This window comes from Nematolebias whitei, chromosome 7 (genome assembly GCF_014905685.2).
Source record: "Nematolebias whitei isolate Nwh7 chromosome 7, NemWhi1, whole genome shotgun sequence".
Taxonomy (NCBI): Eukaryota; Metazoa; Chordata; class Actinopteri; order Cyprinodontiformes; family Rivulidae; genus Nematolebias; species Nematolebias whitei.
In genome coordinates this window covers 18,940,398-18,949,627 of record NC_056504.1, presented here as the reverse complement: position 1 = coordinate 18,949,627, position 9,230 = coordinate 18,940,398, and positions in this window count along the sequence as shown.

Genomic DNA, 9,230 nt, shown 5'->3' with positions numbered 1-9,230 from the left:
ATGTAAGAGCAACTCAACAAGGACCGGTAGGCTGAAGTATTGCTCTGCACACTGTTTCTCAGCAACCACAAAGATAAGAGGTAATTACTTTTGCAAGCAATTACTAAACCCAGTCTGGCCATCATTTATTCGTTAGCATTTTTTTTTTACAAACTTGTATTAGAGTTCCTAGAATTCACTTAAACTCATTTACATGCCAACGGTTCAACAACAGTACCTGTGCTTAGTCGCATCGCTGCGTCATTTTATAATCCACTAAACAGATCAATGAGGAGAAAGTTTTGTATCATTACAATAAGGAGTCATGCACCATCTTGATCTTGACTGGGGACAGCTGTAGCTGAGTGTTTAGAGCGCTCGTCCTCCAATGGGAGAGTTAAGGGTTTGATTCCACTAATATGCAGTCACTTGTTGCAGTGTTCCTGGGCAAGACACTGAACCCCTTATTGCCTCCAACTTGATCCCATTGGTGTATGGATGCAGTTTAAATCACTGATTATTAGGGGTGTAACGGTACACGTGGGTGTACTGAACCGTTTAAGTTATTTATTCACTCATTAAATTTTATTAACGAGAAATTATACGCCGCGGAACTAAAATTCCTAAGATTGTTGAAAAAGCTAAAACGGATCGTCAACAAACCCTGGACCAGATTAAAGTCCTGTCCTGATGATGATGATGACTGAGAGATTCAACCACCCATAACAACCGTTCAAGAAGAGGTATTGTTCTTTTATTATTATTATCTAATTAACTTTGTTTAATTTAAAATTATAATCTTATCAACTCTTTTTTTTTAATTTTACCTATTTGTATTTTGTTTGCCTATCAATCTCACGCTCAAATGGAGCGTGAGATCGATAGGCGGATAGGTGCAGCGTCTGCAGTGAAGCGGGCGCTGTAAAGGTCTGTCATGGTGAAGAGAGAGCTGAGTCAAAAGGCGAAGCTCTCAATTTATTGATCGATCTACGTTCCTACCCTCATCTATGGTCACAAGCTTTGGGTTGTGACCGAAAGAATGAGATGTCGGATACAAGCGGCCGAAATGAGTTTTCTCCGCAGGGTGTCTGAGCTCTCCCTTAGAGACAGGGTGAGAAGCTCAATCATCCGGGAGGGACTCAGAGTAGAGCCGCTGCTTCTCCACGTTGAGAGGAGCCAGTTGAGGTGGCTTGGGAATCTGTTTAGGATGCCTTCTGGACGCCTCCCTGGTGAGGTGTTCTGGACACGTCCCACTGGAAGGAGGCCCAGAGGAAGACCCAGGACACGCCGGAGAGACTATGTTTCTCGGCTGGCCTGAGAATGCCTCGGGATTCCCCCGGAAGAGCTGGCCCAAGTGGCTGGGAGAGGGAAGTCTGGGCCTCCCTACTTAGGCTGCTACCCCCGCGACCTGACCCCGGATAAGCGGAAGAAAATGGATGGATGAAATGGATGGATGTATTTTTTTCCAGTCTGGGACAGAGATAGCAGCTAAGTCTTCCTCTTCAAGGAAATCCACTAGAGATCACCTCCAGCTAATAAGTCTGTGATGCATGAACTATGAACTTTTCCAGGGACAGATCGGAGCAGGTCTAAGAGTTTGTGGGTAATGAGGTCAAATACAGCCACACTGCAAAATTAGCAAAGCTCTACCTCTTTATTCCTACTACCTGTTGTTAGTGCAAGGATTTTATCCACCGCTGGAGATAATGTCACTGCAACTAGATCTGTGCTTTTGACAGACAATGTGGACAAGTTTGTATTTTTGGAAAAAAAATTTAAAACTTGATTAGTTAGATTGTAAACAGTCTGTTGCTGTTTATTGTTCTGGTTCTGACTGTTATTCATTCATCCATCCATTATCTTTACCCGCTTATTCCATTTTGGGTCACGGGGTCGCCGGTGCCCATGTCCAGCAATCACTGTGCGAGGGGCGGGGGACACCCTGGACGGGTCGCAAGTCCATCACAGGGCCACATAGAGACAAACGAGACAAACAACCATTCACTCTCTCATTCACACCTAGGGACAATTTAGAGTTACCAATCAGCCTAACATGCATGTTTTTGGTCTGTGGAAGGAAACCGGAGTACCCGGAGAAAACCCACGCATGCATGGAGAGAACATGCAAACTCCACTCAGAAAGGCCCTTGGACCGGGGTTTGAACCAAGGACCTGCTCGCTGAGAGGCAGCAGCTCTACCAGTTGCGCCACCGTGCTGCCCGACTGTTATTCAATTCAATTCAATTCAATTCAAAAATACTTTATTAATCCCAGAGGGAAATTATTTGTTGTTGTAACTCGTTATCCTCATTTCATTAAGAGATGTTTTAGATGCTGATGGTTGTAGGCAGGAAGGATCTCTTGTAAAGGTCCATCCCACAGTGGATCCTAAGAAAGTGGCTGCAGATGCCGTCCGATCCGTCCACACAGACTCGGTTGGTCTCTCGGTTCCCCTGGGCTGTAGGACCACCCAAATGCTGGGCAGAACTCCTCCCAGAGCAATGACCACTCCTCTCAGTAGTCTGACGAGCTCCTCGTAGCTGCGGACAGCCAGCTGTAGGTGCCTAGGGACGATCCTGTCCTTCCGCTGTCATGACCCATGTTTCCTGCTAGATCCAGGATCTCAGTGGTCAGGCACTTGAGCCCAGCCGGTAGGTAGATGAGAATCCATCCACAGAACATCCTTTTCAACTCACTTGAGATTTAGGGCTGTAGTTGAGATATTATTTGAGCTTTTGAGATGTTAATCAGCTGCTGTTGGTTGTAGAAAACTGCCTTGTTGCCATGGTTACGCATCATAACAAATGTCCAAAACTATAAAAGTTTCAGTAAAAATCTTCCAGCTGCACAACATCCGATACCAGAGGAAACAATCATCCAAAAAATTGTGATTTACATCCAGAAAAAGAGGAATTAAAGTTTCCAAAAGCAAATTCTCAAAATGAAAGTAACAGAGCTGCTCCAACATGCAGCCACCTTGAGCGGCGCAATTCTAGAATATTGTATTTATTAAGATTTTTATTATTGTTAGTATAGTTTATTTATTGTAAGAGTGCCGTTTATTTAAAATATCATCCAAATAGTTCGCTTTATTTATTTTTATACAAACATACTGTTTACTTGGCATATTTTCAAAATAAACATTTTGTAAGTCTTCATTTTGTCTTTTTTGTACCGAAAATTAACCGAACCGAAATGTGATTTTAGCGTACTGTTACACCCCTACTGATTACTCATTCATCCTTGGAGTGATCGGGCTTCTCAATTAACATTGATGACTTCCATATTGTTGTTTTAACGTCTTAATGCTTTGTGTAGTATGGATGTTTTATATCTACTGTGAAACTAATTACCCCTCAGGAATAATAAAGATACTTGAACTTGATTAGTCTCTACAGATTCAGATTAGCTTTGCAGAGATGTAGTAGAGTGCTGTATGAATGTGTGTGTGGAGGTAAATGAGGGCACAGATTATAATGTAAAGAGCTTTGAGTATCTTGATTAGATAGAAAAGTGCTATATAAGTACAGTCCATTTACAATTTGATTTTAAGGTCAGTGCTTTGCTCTAAACAGAAGCTTGAGTAATTCAAGAAACTACAAAGAAAATAAGCTTCAATTTTCAGTGGGACATGTCATGCTTGTGTGCATCTTTCATGAGGAAAATGAAAGATTCAGATTCCTCGTATCCTGGGAAACCACCAGTCTGTCATATTTCTCATGTTCTGTAATGTGTCTGGCTTTTTCATGCCGTCCCCTGCCACAACCACCATTAGTGGTGGACTATGCCATGTCATGACATGGGAACCCTTATAAACGTGTTAAGAGCGGGAGGCATTAGCATTTTGGACGCCACTGAATAGAGGCATTTGTTCCTCTTCCTGTGCCTCCCTGAAAGACTCTATTAAAGGGAGGTTTAGGAATTGCTCTGTTTGGGACTGGCTGAAGTTGGGAGCATGGAGAGAACATCTGAGAACAGATTTTTCTGAAAAACACATTTGTCTACAACATTATGCAACATAATCTTTTTCAATTATTTGTAGCCATAGACAGTTTATCACTGATAACATCTTAGTTGTGCCTTAGAATGTGGTATAAGTCTTGAAAATGAATACTCATGACTCAGTGAGACTACCTGTATAAATAAAGGGTAAATGAAAAATAAATAAATTTGGAGTTATTCAGTTTGAAATATAATCAACACCATACATGTTCCTTTATTCCCACATTACCATTTAACTCACCTAAATGTCCTAAAGGACAAAACTATCAGACTAGAGAAGCTTCATATTTACACATGCCTATCGATGGAATTTATCCAGAGCTACAAGTGTTTGAAAGCTCCTACAGTGTTGCACTTTTTCAAGGCTGGTAATTGGCCAAGCAGAAATTTTCTCTGCTTCTGCTCCATTAACAAAGGTTTTTGATTGATCTCTGATTCCACCTCACACTGCGATCACAGCAGGATCTGTGGTCAGTGCGAGGCAGAATGTTTGCTGTCTGCCATTCCAGCTTTCATCTCTAAGCTTTCAACAGTTTATGTGTTATGTGGAATGACTGCCTTATCCATAATGCATATTCCTCAGCTGTGCATGATGATGAACAATGATTGGTGCACTGCATCTTAACAGGAATACACCTCGAAAGGCTGCTTTGATTCTCTATCACCACTTGTCGGTGGTGACTGAGTGCTCAGCTACTCATCCAGAATGAATTGTTGAAAAGAAGAATTGACTGAAAACAAACTAACCAAAATGCATAAAAATAGTCAAACTGACAACTGGAACCACAATAACAGATGTAGGTCCTGTCTGTAGTGCTCTGGATTTTTTAAATACATATTTTTCAGTATTTGTATAAAATATTTCCATCCAGGTTTCAAACAAAAATGCTGAAAAACACATACTACAATACTAAATGATGGCTACAATCTCTTTAATGAGATATAAAAATACAAAAAAGAAGAAAAAACGAGTTTCAGTCTCTTAAAAATTATCCCAAAACAATTAAAAACATTGTAGATTTTACAAAGATCAATCATCTATAGCTCTGTGAAAAACCTAAATTCCTGAACCTTGATTTACCATGTCCAAGTCCCTGTTTATTTTATTTAACCTTTAATTATACAGGTGGTCTCACTGAGTCACAATGACTATTTTCAAGAGAAACCTGTTTGGGAGGAGATGATTGCGGTTAAGGGCCTTGCTCAAGAGCCCAGAGTGGGGCAAATGATGGTCGAGGCAGGTGTGAGTGTTTCACCTTTTCCACCCACATTGTGATGTTGACGGTCCGGGGAGTCAAACCGGCAACATTCTGATCACAGACCCACCTTCTCTAACTTCTGCGCTACCACACCCCTACTCACTTAAACTCATCTGTCATGGTCAGCGGCCCCTGCGGACCTCCCATCAGCCCCTGTCTCACACTCACTCCCTCCTGCTATTGTTTCAGCCCCTCATACCATAGTCTCTTTCCCCCTGCTTTGTAATGCCTATCACCCATCTCCAGCTCAAGCCTACTCCTTTCAAACCATGCCATGCCTCCCTTGTTTCTCACAGCAATCAGCCCTGATTCCACTCACCTGTTCAGCTCTCTCCTAGTTTACCTGCTCTGCACCCTTTATAAGCTCCATTCTCACTCTCCACCAGTGCAAAATTATTACACCACTCATGGTCACTGATATTAAAGCCATTCATAGTTTCTTTTGTCTTGCCTTGCCTTGCCCTCTCTGGATTTTTCTGCATATCAGGCCATGGTAATGACCCTTGCTCTCCCTTGACTCCCTTTGGGTTACGTTTTGGCTCTGGTTTCTAGTCTCTGCTTCCCCGTGTTTGACCTTTTGCTACGACTACTGGACCATGAATCTGGATTGCCCCACCACAGACCACGAACAGCTTCATCCTGCTCTGCTGCTGCAGACAACAGCACCTGCCACGTACAGACTGAGAAGGTTAGTGACTTTTACTATTATCACAGAATCCCCTTGTCCTTGCCAAAGTCATTAACGTCTCTGTCTTAAGATTGGACTCCCACCTGGACCCTGACCCTTCTATCCAGCAACCAGCAGCAAAAATAAATAAAAACTGTTCTTGTTTTTGCGCTTCTGTGTCTGGCTTATATTGCATTCAAAACCCATTCATGACATCACTTACACATTCCATCCATTACCTTTTCCCGGAACTTCCTTTTTGGGTCACAGGAGTCACTAGTGCCCATGTTCAACTATCACTGTGCGAGAAGAGGGGGACACCCTGGACAGGTCTCCAGCCCATCACAGGGATATATAAAGACAAATGAGACAAACAACCATTCACTCTCTCACTCACACCTAGGGACAATTTAGAGTTGCCAATCAGCCTAACATGCATGTTTTTGGTCTGTGGGAGAAAACCGGAAAACCCGGAGAAAACTCACACATGCATGAAAAGAACATGCAAACTCCATCTAGAAAGGTGCTGGGATTTAAACCAGCAACCTTCTCTCTGAGAGGCAACAGCTCTACCAAATGTGCCACTGTGCTGCCCCTTATACATTCCAACAAGAACACAAGACTTCCTTTATTGGTTGTGTTAAGAGAAAAGAGCAGCTGGTCAAATATTAGCATGTCATTTATACAACAACCTGCTTTACATTATTTTAACAATTTTTCTTATAATCAAACACAGATTTATCAACTAATATATTGCCATTTTTAAAAATGGCTTAAATGTTTCAGTTTTGGGTAAATTCCAGCAACTGAAGCAGCCCTGTATTGCCCAGCCTCCACTCAACAAGGGAATTGATTTCACACAATATGAGTATTGATTATCATCAGGTAGAAGCAGAATGCGGTCACTGAGCTAATGAGAATCAGTAATGTCCTACTTGCCAAATCCACTGAAAATAAAACATAATTTATGACCTATCTAGGGGAAAATATTTATAAGTTGTATAAATTTATCAGCATCTTATTTGGCTGACAAAATAAAACAAAGGTAAACAGATGTAACAAAATCCACTCTAAGCCGTGGCATCATTAACAAGGTTTGAGTTGCACAAACAATAGGGAACCTCGTTAATTTAATTCTACCAATAATGTGCTGAGAATTTACCACAATCTCTCAGGGGCACATGAAGTTATATTACTGTGAAAGCTTATTGATTTAGAAAATGTACATTTAGAGGAAGAGAAAAAAATGTGCCCAAAACAAGAGACAAATCGGAGCACAATGACTGGAGGCTCTAAAGAGTCTATTTAGATGGCTGAAAATCCATACTGCACCAGCAAAAACAACCGCAAGTAGATTCAACTATGTCCACTTTTGCATGTAATTGGAAAAAGATGACCACAGTGAGCTTTTTCACCATGACTGTAAAAATATATAAACTTGACAAATAGGCCTTGCCATCATGGCCTTGCATTGATTTGTAAAGATTGCATTTAACTTTTATTTTTAGATAGAGATGTAATAAATCTTTCTTAGACTCAAATATAAATGACAGATTGCCATGCTAACTACTAACACTGCTGCACTTCTTGCTAAAAGATGCATTTTTTTTTTTTTGACCATTTGAAATTAAATTGGGAGTTATGGACCAGCAGACCCCAAGTGAATCAATTCTTAACGTCCCATCCCCCAGTATACCACTGCCAGCAGTGTTTGTTTCTCCTCCCCACTATCCCTTTTCTCAGTATAGAAACATATAAACAGCACCATCTTTTTACAGATTTCAAAGTAAAGACAAATGAGGACAAACTTCCCAATTAGCCTCTTTTAATGACGCAAGTGTGGTACAGAGAGGACATGACCACTAATGCACTTATGGTGGCTCTTTGCTGCATTGGTTTCTACAGTTCCCCCTGTTTTAAAAATGGAACAGAAACTGTAAATTCATCTGTGTGAATCAATTCATGTGCTCACACCCTTGAGTCCCAGATGAGGTCTCTGAATGTGCTGTGGCAGCAGAATAGGGACAGCCATTAGGGTCCATGGCAGCACAGCTCTAATGATGATGGCTCTGGACTTGCTGTGCTCTGCATTCTGTGCACCAGAGCTCCAGTCTCTGGTCAGACAAGAAGATGATTCCCCAACATGCTCTTCTATAGACCTCAACATTTACTGAACCATGACAAGGGATTGGACAAAAAATATGTTTTTGATGCATTGCATTGTGCAAATTAAAAATTCTGAATTCATTTTCAATTGTCAAAACTCACCTTGGGTAACGTAAATCTGTGCTGCCACTTTGAGAGAATCAACATAGCAGGTTTGTGCCATGCTATTTGTCCTAGTAGAGTTGCCATAGCTTTTTGTAGTAAAACCCATCAAGCTGGGTTATAATCACTGACATAAAAATGTAGACGCCTCATAGAGCGGACTGGCCCACTGCAGCGATACATCAGAGCGTCCGCCATTTTAAATGTGGCAGAACTTTTGTTCTTTTTGCTCCCTTCGTCAGAGGTCGCCACAGCGAATTAAGTCGCACGAAGACTTGGGAATTATTTTTACGCTGGATGTCCTTCCTAACACAACCACAGACCACCAAGCTACCACATCATTCTGTGTGGAGCAGATAGCTTCTATCTTGGGTGCCCGAGGAAGCAGATGATGGGGGTTAAGGGCCTTGCTCAAGGGCCCGAAGTGGGGAAAATGAGGGTGGAGACAGGTGTGGGTGATTCACCAATCCCACCCACATTTTTTATGTTGATGGTACCCGGAGTTGAACCAGCAATCTTCCGATCACCGGCCCACCTTCTCTAACCATGTAACAAAAGTTACAAATGTCTTTGGTGCCTGTTTGTTTTCCAAATATATTAGTGTTTGTGAATGACAGGTATCAACTTCAAACACGTTGTAGAACGGTGCTTTATGAAGTTCTGTCCATTTCTTTGTATTAAATGACCGGCGGTTCTGCCACATTTAAAATAGCATCGACGTCCACGTACGATTCAGCGCTCAAAGCGCTCCTATTTATGTCTATGGTTATAACTAGAGACAGAATCAAAATCAGGTCTCTCTTGTAAATGAGTCCCCAAGCCCAGTGGGATTAACCTGTCTAAATAAAGGTTGAATGAATGAAAAAAAAAAAGGCAAAAACTGAAGCCACAAAGGTCTTGCACCTGTAGTGGACTAGGCCTACGTCGAAACCCAGTCTAAGGTCAAAACTCTTGACCTTAAGAACCTTGTGGGACAGGAACTGTCATTTCATGTATTTGAATACATAGATACAGGTTCACCCATCCTGAGACTTTCTTTCTTGAAGATTCAAGTG